A 13,441-nucleotide genomic window follows, 5' to 3' on the forward strand; every position below is an offset into this window, starting at 1 on the left:
CAATATAACTAATAGTTACATTGTAGCTAGCTTAGGGTTTATTTTTATTTTACAGCTAAATTTGTATTTATTTTAACTAGGTAGAATAGTTACACTAACACCTAACCTTACACTACAATTAAATAAATTACCTAAATTAAATACAATTACCTAAATTACAAAAAACAAACACAAAATAAAAAAAGAAATTATCAGATATTTAAACTAATTACACCTAATCTAATAGCCTTATCAAAATAAAAAAATCCCCCCCAAAATTAAAAAAACCCTAGCCTACAATAAACTACCAATAGCCCTTAAAAGGGCCTTTTGCGGGGCATTGCCCCAAAGAAATCAGCTCTTTTACCTGTACAAAAAATACAAACACCCCCGCAACAGTAAAACCCACCACCCACACAACCAAACCTCCCCAAATAAAAACCAAACTAAAAAAACCTAAGCTCCCCATTGCCCTGAAAAGGGCATTTGGATGGGCATTTAGCTCTTTTTCAATTGCCCAAAGCCTAATCTAAAACTAAAACGCACCCAGTAAACCCTTAAAAAAAAAAACTAACACTAACCCCTGAAGATCCACTTACAGTTTTGAAGAGCCGACATCCATCCTCAACGAAGCCGGGAGAAGTCCTCAGTGAAGCGTCAAGAAGTCCTCAACGAAGCCGGGAGAAGTCTTCATCCAAGCCGGCAGAAGTGGTCCTCCAGACGGGCAGAAGTCTTTATCCAGGCGGCATCTTCTATCTTCATCCATCCAGCGCGGAGCGGGTCCATTTTCAAGACATCTGGCGCGGAGCATCCTCTTCAAACGAAGTCTTCTTCCCGAATGAATCTTTCTTTTTAGTGACGTCATCCAAGATGGCATCCCTTGAATTCCGATTGGCTGATAGGATTTTTTCATCTTTAATTCCGATTGGCTGATAGATTTCTATCTGCTGATGCAATCAGCATATAAGATTGAGCTTCATTTGAGCTTGCATTCTATTGGCTGAACAGCCAATAGAATGCAAGTTCAATCCTATTGGCTGATTGGAGATTAGGGGTTAATAATATTAACTAGTGTTTGTGATGCGGGAGTGCAGTGGTTTAGGGGTTAATATGTTTTTTATAGTGGTGGCGATGTCCGGAGTGGCAGATTAGGGGTTAATAAGTGCAGGTAGGTTGCGGCGACATTGGGTGTGGGAGATTAGGGGTTAATAAGTATAATGTAGGTGTCAGTGATGTTGGGGGCAGCAGATTAGTGGTTAATAAGTGTAAGATTAGGGGTGTTTAGACTCGGGGTTCATGTTAGGGTGTTAGGTGTAAACATAAATTTAGTTTCCCCATAGGAATCAATGGGGCTGGGTTACGGAGCTTTACACTGCTTTATTGCAGATGTTAGCTGTCTATGGGGAAATCGTGCACGAGCACGTAAAACCAGCTCACCGCTGACTTAAGCAGCGCTGGTATTGGAGTGCGGTATGGAGCTCAATTTTGCTCTATGCTTACTTCTTGCCTAATAATGCCGGGTTTCTGAAAACCTGTAATACCAGCGCTGTAGATAAGTGAGCGGTGACAATAACATGCAAGTTAGCACCGCACCCCTCATAACGAAAAACTCATAGTCTAGCCGATAATTATTAAACAAAAATTAAACTAACTACCAATTAAATTAAACGAAACTACACAATAAAAAATCCTAACACTACTCTAAAAATTACAAAGTATCTAATTACAAAAAATAAAAAAGACTAAATTACAAAAAATAACAAACACTTAAGTATGAAAAATAACAAATGAAATGATCAAAAATAAAAAGAATTACACCTAATCTAATAGCCCTATCAAAATAAAAAAGCCCACCCCCCCAAAAAAAACCTATCCTACAATAAACTACCAATAGCCCTTAAAAGGGCCTTTTGTAGGGCATTGCCCTAAGTTAAACAGCTCTTTTACCGGTAAAATAAAATACAAAGAACCCCCCCAACAGTAAAACCCACCACCCAACCAACCCTCCAAAATAAAAAAACTAACTCTAACAAAAACCTAAGCTACCCGTTGCCCTGAAAAGGGCATATGGATGGGCATTGCCCTTAAAAGGGCATTTAGCTATTTTACATGCCCAAAACCTAAACTAAAAAAAAAACAAAAAAAACCCTTAAAAAAACATATCACTAACCCCCGAAGATCCACTTACAGTTTTTGAAGTTCCGCTTGAACGATCTTTATCCAGGCGGCGAGAAGTCTTCATCCAAGTGGCCTCTTCAATCTTCATCCAGACAGAAATCTTCTATCTTGATCCCGGCGGCATGGAGCAGGTCCATCCTGAAGACATCTGGTGCGGAGCATCCTCTTCATACGGTCGCCGCCGTACACTGAATCTTCAATGCAAGGTACGCGATCCAACTTGGCGTCCCTTGCATTCCTATTGGCTGAAAAATTTGAATCAGCCAATAGGAATTAGAGCTGCTAAAATCCTATTGGCTGTTCAAATAATAACTTAGGTTGTTAGGTTTAAACGTAACTTTTCTTTTCCCCATAGACTTCAATGGGGCTGCGTTACAGAGCTTTTCTTTACGCGATCGCAGGTGTTAGACTTTTTTCTGACCCGCTCTCCCCATTGATGTCTATGGAGAAAGCGTGCACAAGCAAGTCAAAACAGCGCTTGTTTTGTGTGCGATATGGAACTTAAAAACCCCATATCGCATGCACAAGCTGGGTTTTTAAAAACTTGTAATGGCTTCGCTATAGGGGGTTAAATAATGCAACTTTTATTGCATTCGTTAATTTGCCTATAGTGCGCATAACTCGTAATCTAGGTGCTTGTAATTACAAAAATCACTTTTTCTTTCCTAAAATATGGTGAGTCCATGACGTCCTCAATTACTGTTGGGAATATCAAAGCTGTTAAGTATCACTTCCCTTCCCACAAACCCCAGTCATTCTCTTTGCCTTGGTGCATGGAGGAGGTGAAGTTTTGGTGTCTGAAGAAATTTGGATTTCTTTCGCTACAAGCAATATTTTAACTATATTAGAAAGCCAGGGTATGTTTACTCTGTTCTTTCCCTTTTTTCAAACATAGTGTCTAGCTGTAGTCCACATTTATCTCTTCAGTAGGGTAGTGGTGGCTTTAAAGCAGTTAGGAACTTGTGAGGTGGGCCTAGCTTCATTTTCCTAACATATTTACTGCCCTAGTATAGAAAGCCAGAGTAGGCTTACTCTGTTCTTTCTTTTTGCTACAGGTCTCTGTGAGTAGTGGCGTCCTCCCACACCATGTAGGCTATCTTCCTGCCGGATGGCTAGATTGCTGGTAAGTGCCTTTTTGTCTGCCAGGTGGGGAGATGGGCACTTAAAGGGACATAATACTCATATGCTAAATCACTTGAAACTGATGCAGTATAACTGTAAAAAGCTGACAGGAAAATATCACCTGAGCATCTCTATGTAAAAAAGGAAGATATTTTACCTCACAATCTCCTCAGCTCAGTAGAGTTAGTTTTGTGTAAAAAGTTATACTCAGCTGCTCCCAGCTGCAGGTAAAAAAATTAAAAAAATGAAGAAATGAGCAGCAGCCGATCAGCATCAGCAGTGCTGAGGTCATGAACTCTTACTGTGATCTCATGAGATTTGACTTAACTCTCATGAGATTTCATAGTAAGCTTCCTTTACCTGATTGGTGAAATAATATGAGAGTTCACGATGCTCATCCCTTCAGTTGTCCCGGGACAGACATACTAATATGCTGTTTAGAAATCCTTTACAATGGGAGGTGGCTACTGAGGATTTTTTGAGGTAAAATATCTTTCTTTTTTACATAGAGATGTTCAGGGGATATTTTCTAGTCAGCTTTTTACAGCTATGCTGCATCACTTTCAAGTGTTTAAACATTTGGGTATTATGGCCCTTTAAATAATACAAGATAAATAGCTGCAATTTTATGGGACATATATATCCTTTATATAGGATATTTATAGGCAGGACGCAGGCACGCTTGTGACTTAGAGATTAAGGGGTTAATTGTTTTCTGAGGAATTTAAAGATACCCCCTTTTAATTTATTGTGGCTCAGTTTTCTGTACTTTAACTGTGTGCACCAGGATTGCTGTGGAGCTGTTATGGCTATTGTTGTAATAGCTCTTAACCCTTGCTTGTTTAGTTGTGTGGGCACAACGTTAAAGCGGGCTTCTACAAATTATGTTAATTTCCTGAGGAGTAGCAGGCTTTTGTATTATTGATACGCAGCTTCTCCTTTACTAATGTGTAATTTTTGCACTTAGAGTCTCCTTTCTCCACGCAAGTAGATGCTGTGAAACATTAGGGGAGCTTGCATTTTACGCCCCTATAGTTTTACTTATTGTCCTTCATGAATGTTTACTTTGTTTACAAATTTGTCAGGAAAAAATCTGCTGCTTACTTGAAAGTCAGAACCCCAAAACCAGAAACTTTCTGGATCAGACAGTGAGACCACAGACGCTGTGAAAGGTCCGTTCAGGCATACCGATGAATGAGTGCGGTGAAACAAATACCGACTCTAAAAGAAGATCGAAGGATAAAGGAAGAAATCTCTTTGAGCCTGGAGACACAAGAGAGGTAAGGAACTCTGTGTCATAGGAAGGCGGGGATCGAGAGATTTCTTTGAATAACATCGGGACATATATGTGAGCAGCTGTGACAGGAGGTATAGAACAGTGACACTCTCATAACAGCTATTACAAAGAATAAGGTAACAAATAAGACCTAGGCATAATTGTTGGGAGATTTCAACAAAGATTCACATATTTGGGACACATTGTTTATAATTGAAAAAAAACGTTATAAGTGAAAAGTAACGATAATCAGGACATCCTATTGGCCAATAGAGAAAATCATTGTCTCAAAGGAACTGTGTGATAAATTGCCTTTTAACCCACAAGAGTTTTTTGTTGCTAACTAAAGGGAATTGAGAGACAATTTCATTTAAGGATTTTTATTGTTGAAACAAATAAGTAAAATTTTAAATTATTTTAAATATAAAAGAATAAGGAACATATTAACTTGATGCAAATAATTTTTAATCAATATATTTTGTGTATAAGAGTGCACACTCTGTTTTGAATGTTTTTAAATATTTATTTGTGTGTGGTATAAATAAAGTGAATTGTCTTTAGCCAATTTTGAGCGCTCCTCATAATCTTTTAATTATCTAGTTGGTATATTTGAACTGTAGACAGGTGCAGTTTTGTATGAGGAGTTTGACATATTATAGACTTATTAACGTTTTTTTTATATTTTTAATACATATCTAGATAGGCCCAGTAGCTGCTGATTAGTGGTTGCACATAGATGCCTCGTGTGATTGGCTCACCCATGTGCATTTCTTTAGCAAAGGCTATCTAAAGAATGAAGCAAATTAGATAATAGAAGTAAATTAGAATGTTGTTTAAAATTGTACTCTGGGTTTAATGTCCCTTTAACAGCTTTGCTGTGGTGCTCTTTGCCTCCGCCTGCTGGCCAGGAGTGATATTCCCAACAGTAATTGAGGACGTTGTGGACCCACAATATCCAGAAATAAATATATTTATCAGGTAAGCATATATTTCGTTTTTCATGTGGTTATCAATAAAATTAGCACACTATGTGAAAATTTTAGTTTGCATTTAACAACTTGCTTACTGCAACTGCTTTTCAAGAGCCAAACTTACTCCAAGACAAAAGTTGAGCAAAACTCATCAAATCTTTAAAAAAAACGTTATTATGTCACCTAAAAACAACGCTGCACTGGGGAGTTAATCCATAGCAATCTTACGTGTTTTGTCCACCAATCAAAATGCATCATTTAAAATACTTATGTTAACCCATTGCAATAAAAACAAACAATGGATTAGAGTACAGAAAAAGTCTTACAAAGCAATCAATAGGTCACGATCAAGAAATGATCCATATTCAGCATATCACATAAGACTTCTGCAGTACATCAAATATATGAAAGTTCAACAAAAGAGTTTATAATTAATAAGTTACAGCACAGTTACTTTATACAAAAATATTACGAACAGTTGTTATCACAGAAGTTCAAACTTATAACATTGTATCTTACAAACAAGATTTTATCTAAAGGTAACCTCAGAAAATAATACGTAAAAAAGAACAGGTATATAACCATATGTTTAAAAATGTGTTTTTTAAACAGTCCAAACATTCATAAATACCAAAAAACTTTTCCACATCTGATTATCAAGCAATATTTCTGAACTTTTAGTATTTGAAAATGTAATCAATATCCTAAACCCACAAAATTAGTCAATAAAGTAACTAATGTCCCATTCCAAATTCATGCCCCTACTGTCTAGTATCTAATTCATTTATAGATCTGAGAAAGTTCTTTCTTTTCTAAAATCCTCTAAAGGTTACCCCCTGTGGGTGGCACAATAGCCTTATCAATGATGTTAACTTTAATATTAGGAACATTAGAAAAATGAACAAAATTGAAATGTTTGGCCACTTGTGAATCTTTATTAAAATGTTTAATATCCCTCATGTGTTTACTAATCCTGGTGCGTACAGTACGTCTCGTTAATCCTACATACTGGATCCCACCCCACAGAAACCACACTGCAAAAGATATACAACAAAATCTAAACTTCAAATGGCATAAAAATCAATGTAAAATGACCTCCCTGTAACCTTATGCGTGAAGTTCTCACTGACATTGATTACACTACAAGTTTTACAACTTCTTACTCCACACTTGAAATTTCCTACCTAAGTGAGCCAATTGCTCTGATGACAATTTATACTTGTTACCAAGCTAGGGGAAAGATTTTTAGCTAGTGTATGGTTTGCTGGATACTAATCTACACCAATCTACTTCCGGTGCCAATAATTAATCATTTCTTAATATAGGTAAATTAGTTTAAGTATTTTACAGATGTCATTGTATTGAGGAGTATATTCAGTGGAAAAAATATTATCCACTTCAAATGAACTGCGTCAGTGGCGTCACTAGGGTTGGTGTCACCCGGTGCGGTAAGTCATGGTGTCACCCCCCCCCCAGAAAGCAGACACACACAAAAACACAAGCAAACACACATACAAACACTCAGACACACTTAAAAACATACTCAGATGCACACACAAACACTCGGAAACACACTCAGACACACACACACAAAAACACTGAGACACACAAAAACTCACACACAAAAACACTGAGACACACAAAAACTCACACACACTTACAAAATATGTAAACTGCACTGCATTAATTATGAAGCTCATGCCTAGAGCTGCTCCCTGGCTCAGCAGAACATCAAATGAAAAATAAACAGAGCACTCTAAAATAAATCACTGAAGAAAAGGTTTAGGCGCGCAAACTATGAAAATTCTGCTCTCTGACTCTGTTCCAAGTCTGTCAGTGCACAGCCCTGGGCCGCATGTCACTGAGCAGTGAGCTCAGATAGGCAGGCAGGTTTAGGCTAGCAGCGCAACTTTGCAAGCCCCACGGCACACCCACAACATTCATAGTGAAATTGGGCAGGGGAGGAGCAAAGTACAAACAAGCAAAAGCAGCCAGGAAAACTATTTGTTGAAATTGCAGTACTGGCTCAAGGGGCAAAAAAAATGTGTGTCTACAACTTCCCCAGGCCTCAATAATGTTCACAAATACCAGCCTCTAATAAAATAATCTATGCATCTCAACATTGTATTTCTTTGAATTTCAATAAAATGTAAATTTTTTTTTTTTTTTTTTGGTGTCACCCCCTGGAGGGTGTCACCCGGGTGCGGCCCGCCCCCCCCCCCCCCTAGTGACGCCACTGAACTGCGTGTATTTTTAGAAGAATAGGGATGGTTATTTCTTACCTCATCTAATGTTTTATATAATACCACTAGCCCCTAGCAATGAGCCTTTGTATTAAATCCTCCCCTTGTTTTTCAAAGATAATGTCTGAATTCGTGTTACGGCTAATCTTGGGTATAGATTTAAAGGGACACTGAACCCAAATTTTTTTCTTTCATGATTCAGATAGAGCATGCAATTTTAAGCAACTTTCTAATTTATTGCTATTATCAATTTTTCTTTGTTCTCTTGCTATCTTTATTTGAAAAGGCAGGAATGAAAGCTTTGTAGCCGGCCTATTTTTTGTTCTGTACCCTGGATAGGGCTTGCTGATTGGTGCCTGCATTTAGCCATTCAATCAGCAAGCGCAACCCAGGTTCTCAACCTAAAATGGGCTGTCTCCAAAGCTTTTATTCCTGCTTTTTAAAATAAATATAGCAAGAGAACGAAGAAAAATTGATAATAGAAGTAAATTAGAAATCTGCTTAAAATTGCATGCTCTATCCGAATCATGAAAGAAAAAAAATTGTGTTTAGTATGCCTTTAATTAGATGCTGTAAATGACAAGATTTAACATGAATAAGTGTGTTACCTGCAGTTGGTTTCCTAAAAGTACTTGTTCAGATCACCCCTTTCTCTAGTATCGCTTCTAAATCTAAAAAGTTTACCTCCAACTTTTGCTTCTCTCCAAAAAAATCGTAGATTCAAATCATTGGTATTTAATAATGCCAAAAACTCCTCAAAATTGAAAGGCTCCTTTACAACAAATATCAAATCATCAATAAAGTGCATATATAATACTACATTTGATCACCACTTTTAGAAATATTATAAAGATGGTGTAACTCCCACCATCCCAATAAGGAAACTATATTGCTATACTTTCTTTAGTATTAAATATTTTATACCACAATCCCAAAATGTTTACTAAGCCTTTTAATGATAATTAAAAAAACAAGTAGTGTTAGGAATAGTCCATGCTTTATTTTTGCAATATTTAACTTTAACCTGTAACTGGCGGTACTTATTTGTTACATTGGAACAAAGTTCCGATGTAAACAAATAAGTAAAAAATTGAACGATTGCTTGATTTCAATGATGGGATCAGGTCAGGTTGGAAGTGCCTATGATGCTAGGCACTCCCTCCAGCCTGCAATCCCAGCTAGGAAGCCGTTATGGCTCCAGTACAGCAGAACGGCTAGGACTTCCATCCCATCCTAGTGGTGCTAAAGCCCAGCGCTGTCAGGACAGCTTAGAATGTCCTAACGGTGGGAAGGGGTTAAATCTACAATGGTGTTTTAGTCTTCCAATGCAAATTAATGTCCTATTCCAAAAGGATTTAGTTCAGTAAAACAAATGCATATTAATGCCCTATTCCAAAAGCATTTAGTTCAGTAAACAAAACATTCCCCTAAAACCAAAATCCAGGGAGGTCATGGTAGTAGATATTAAAAGGACATAAAACCTAAAATTTTTCTTTCATTATATCGATATAGCATAAAATTTTAAACAACATCCCAATTTACTTCTATTATCAATTTTGCTTTGTTCTCTTGGTATCCTTTTGTTGAAAGAACAGCAATGCACTACTGGAAAACAGCTGAATATATTGTTAGCCAATCACCAGAGGCATATATGTGCAGCCACCAATCAGCAGCTAGCTCACAGTAGAGCTTTGTTGCTCCTGAGCCTACCTAGGTGTTCTTTTCAATAATATAAAACTGTTGTCAAACTCCCTGAGATTTTCCCTATACCTGATGCTGTCTCCGACATGATTGCTAAGGAATTTTCTAAACAAGGTGTTTCTTTTAATCCTTTTACAAGGTTTAAAAAACAATATCCTCTACCCTGCTGCTAATTTGGAGTTATGGGATTTGGTTCCCAAAGTTGATGGGGCCATTTCCACTCTGGCTAAACGCAGTACTATTCCTCTAGAAGACACTACTTCTTTTAAAGACCCTTTAGACAGAAAACTTGAATCTTATCTAAGAAGGGCATTTTTTACATACTTAGGGCTAGATTTATCAAGCCCTTGCGGCAGCAAGTTCTCACAAGAACTTGCTCGCCGCGATTTATCAAGCAGCGGTCACCAGACCGCTGCTTCCCTAACATCTTCGCCACATCTATTCTGGCGAAATTCAATCTCCTCGGTCGAGTCCGACCGAGGAGATTGACAGCTCCTGCCCGCACGTGATTGGCTGTGCGCGGGCAGGGGGCGGGATTGCACGCGAGTGCAAAATTGCGCTTGTGTGCAATGTTAATTACCTGTGGGTAATTGCTCCCCGCCACAGGCGAGCTGAGGCGTACAGGGGCACGTATAAGCGCCCCTGTACGCCTCAGGGTTGATAAATCTAGCCCTTAGACCAACTATATCTATTGCTGACATGACTTCTACTTACTGGTTATCCAGTCTTACACTGCAGTTATCCACTGACTCTGAATATTCTAATCTATTTAATTTACTTCAAAATGCAAACAGTTTTATTTGCAATGCAGTATTTGATATGAAAATTAACATCAAAAGCATGTCTCTAGCTATACTTACCAGAAGAGCCCTATGGCTTAAATCCTGGAATGCTGACATGATGTCTAAAACTAGATTATTATCTCTTTCTTTCCAAAGAAAGAAATTGATTGGGTCTCAACTGGAATCTATTATTTCTGCAGATTAAATTGTTTTTAAAAAAAGCTTTCTGAAAAAAGATTAAACCTTTTTCAGAAAGCTTGGTTGCAATCTGTCCAAAATCCCTGGATTCAAAACATTATTTCTGAGGGATATCGAATTGGATTCAAACTAAGACCTCACACAGGAAGGTTTTTTTAACCCATATTCCAAAACATCCAATAAAAGCTCAAGCTTTTCTTCAATCTGTCTCAGATCTGGAAGATATTGGAGTTACTTTGCAGGAACAGGGGATGGGATTTTATTCAAATCTCTTCATTGCACCAAAGAAGGTCACTTTATGTCCACAATATATTTACTGGATGCTTACCTTCACATCCCAATTCACCCAGAACATTACCAATTTCTGAGGTTTTCTTTTCTAGAAAAGCATTATCAGTTTGTTGCTCTTCCATTTGATCTAGCTACAGCTCCAAAAATATTTACAAACGTTCTAAATGCCCTTTTATCTGTAATCAGAACTCAGGGTACTGCAGTATTTTCTTACCTGGACGATATCTTGATACTGGCTCAATCATCTAATTTAGCATAATTTCAGACAAAACAACTATTGTTGTTTCTTTAAAGACATGGTTGTAGGATCAGTTTACCAAAGAGTTCCTTTGGTAGGATTCCAGATAGATTTAGTGTCCATTACTTTTTCCCTGACAGAAAAGAGAAGAATATAATTGATATCAGCTTGTCTGAACCTTCAGTCTCTCTCATTCCCTTCAGTGGCTCTGTGTATGGAAGTACTCATGATTGCAGCTTCGGACGCAATTTAATTTGCTCGATTTCATATGAGAACTCTTCAGCTTTCTATGCTGTGCCAATGGTGCAAGGATTATACTCAGATATCCCAAAAGATATTCTTAGATCTCAATACGGACCTATCTCTGAATTGGTGGCTGAATCACCAGTCGATTACTCAGGGGGCTTCTTTTGCTCATCCTACATGGTCTGTGATCACCACAGATGCAAGTCTTACAGTTTGGGGAGCTGGGGGTCCCTGACAGCACAAGGAGTTTGGAATCCTCTGGAGGCAAGGTTGTCAATCAATGTTTTGGAACTCCTTGCACTTAGCCTCTATTGAAAAGGGAGTCTTATCCTCATTTTCAGATGGACAATGCTAAGACAGTAGCTTATGTCAATCATCAAGGGGGAACTCGCAGTTCCTTAGCCATGATGGAAGTATCTCAAATCCTCTCTTTGGCAGAAACCAATTCCTGCCTCATCACTGCGCTTCACATCCCAGGTGTAGACCACTGGGAGGCATACTACCTCAGTCATCAGTCCCTACATCCAGGAGAGTGGTCTCTCCACCAAGATGTGTTCTATCTGATTGTAAAACACTGGGGCCTACCAGAAATAGATCTGATGGCCTCTCCTTTGAACAACAAACTTCCCAGGTACCTTGTGAGGTCCAGGGATCCTCAGACAGAGGTACTGGATACTCTATGATTTCCTTGGTCTTTCCAGCCTGCTTATATATTTCCCCCTATGTCCCTACTTGCCAGAGTGATATCCAAGATAAAATTGGAACAGTCATTTGTAATCCTAATAACCCCAGCGTGGTCTCACAGGATTTGGTATGTGGACCCAGTCCGACTTTCCAGTTTTCCGCCATGGCCACTTCCTCTAATGCCAGACCTTCTGTCTCAAGGTGCCTTCTTCCATCCAGATCTAAAGTCTCTACACTTGATGGCATGGAACTTGAACGCTTAGTTCTCAGTCATAGAGGATTCTTTGACTATGTGATTGGCACTATTATTCAGGCTCACAAGCCTGTTACTAGGAAAATCTATCACAAAGTTTGGAAAACTTTTATACCGTGGTGTATCAACCATGATTATTTTGGCATTCTTTTAGAATTCATAGGATTCTTCAGTTTTTGCAGAATGGTTTAGATCACTGGTTTTCAAACCTGTCCTTAGGCCTCCCCAACAGTCCAGGTTTTGAGTATTACCTTGGATGAGAGCAGGTAAAATAACCATGTTTACTAATCAGCTGGTTATTTCACCTGTGCTCCAGTTAAGATATCCTCAAAATGTGGCCTGTTAGGGAGGCCTGAGGACAGGTTTGAAAACCAGTGGTTTAGAGAAAGGTTTATCTGCCAGTTCTTTGAAAGGACAAATCTCTGCTCTTTCCGTATTATTTCATAGAAAGATTGCTAACCTTCCTGATGTTCATTGTTTTGCTCAGGCTTTAATCCAGATTAAACCTTTTATTAGGCCTATTTCTCCACCTTGGAGTCTTAACCTAGTGTTAAAAGCTTTACAGACTTATTTTGAACCTAAGCATAAATTGGACATTAAACTACTTTCATGGAAAGTTTTCTTTATTTTGGCTATCTCTTTTGCTAGAAGAGTTTCTGAACTGTCTGCTCTCTCTTGTGAGTCTCCTTATCTGATTTTCCATCAAGATAAAGCTGTTTTGCAGACTACATTTACATTTTTACCTAAGGTTGTTTCATCTCAGAACATTAATAGGGAAATAATCGTTCCCTTCTTGTGTCCTGATCCAAAAAATGCTTCTGAAAAATCTTTGCATTCTTTGGATGTTGTTAGAGCATTGAAATATTATGTTTATGCTACTAAAGATTTCAGAAAGACTTCTAGTCTGTTTGTTCTTTTTTTCTGGTCCTAAGAAAGGCCAGAAGGCCTCTGCTATTTCTTTAGCCTCTTGGTTGAAACTTTTTATTCACAAAGCTTATTTGGAGGCAGGTCAGCCTCTGCCACAGAGAATTACAGCTCATTCTACTAGATCGGTTGTCACATCTTGGGCTTTCAAGAATGAGGCTTCAGTTGATCAAATTTGCAAAGCATATCTTTACTAAATTTTACTATTTTTATATTTTTGCTTCGTCAGAAGCAACCTTTGGTAGAATGGTCCTTCAGGTAGTTGTCTCGGTTTGATGATTGTGTCTGTATATTAAGTTTGTCTTAAAAGACATTATTTTGGGGGATGTGTCCATGCAGCATTCTGGATAAGACG

The sequence above is a fragment of the Bombina bombina genome, chromosome 6, assembly GCF_027579735.1.
Source record: "Bombina bombina isolate aBomBom1 chromosome 6, aBomBom1.pri, whole genome shotgun sequence".
Taxonomy (NCBI): Eukaryota; Metazoa; Chordata; class Amphibia; order Anura; family Bombinatoridae; genus Bombina; species Bombina bombina.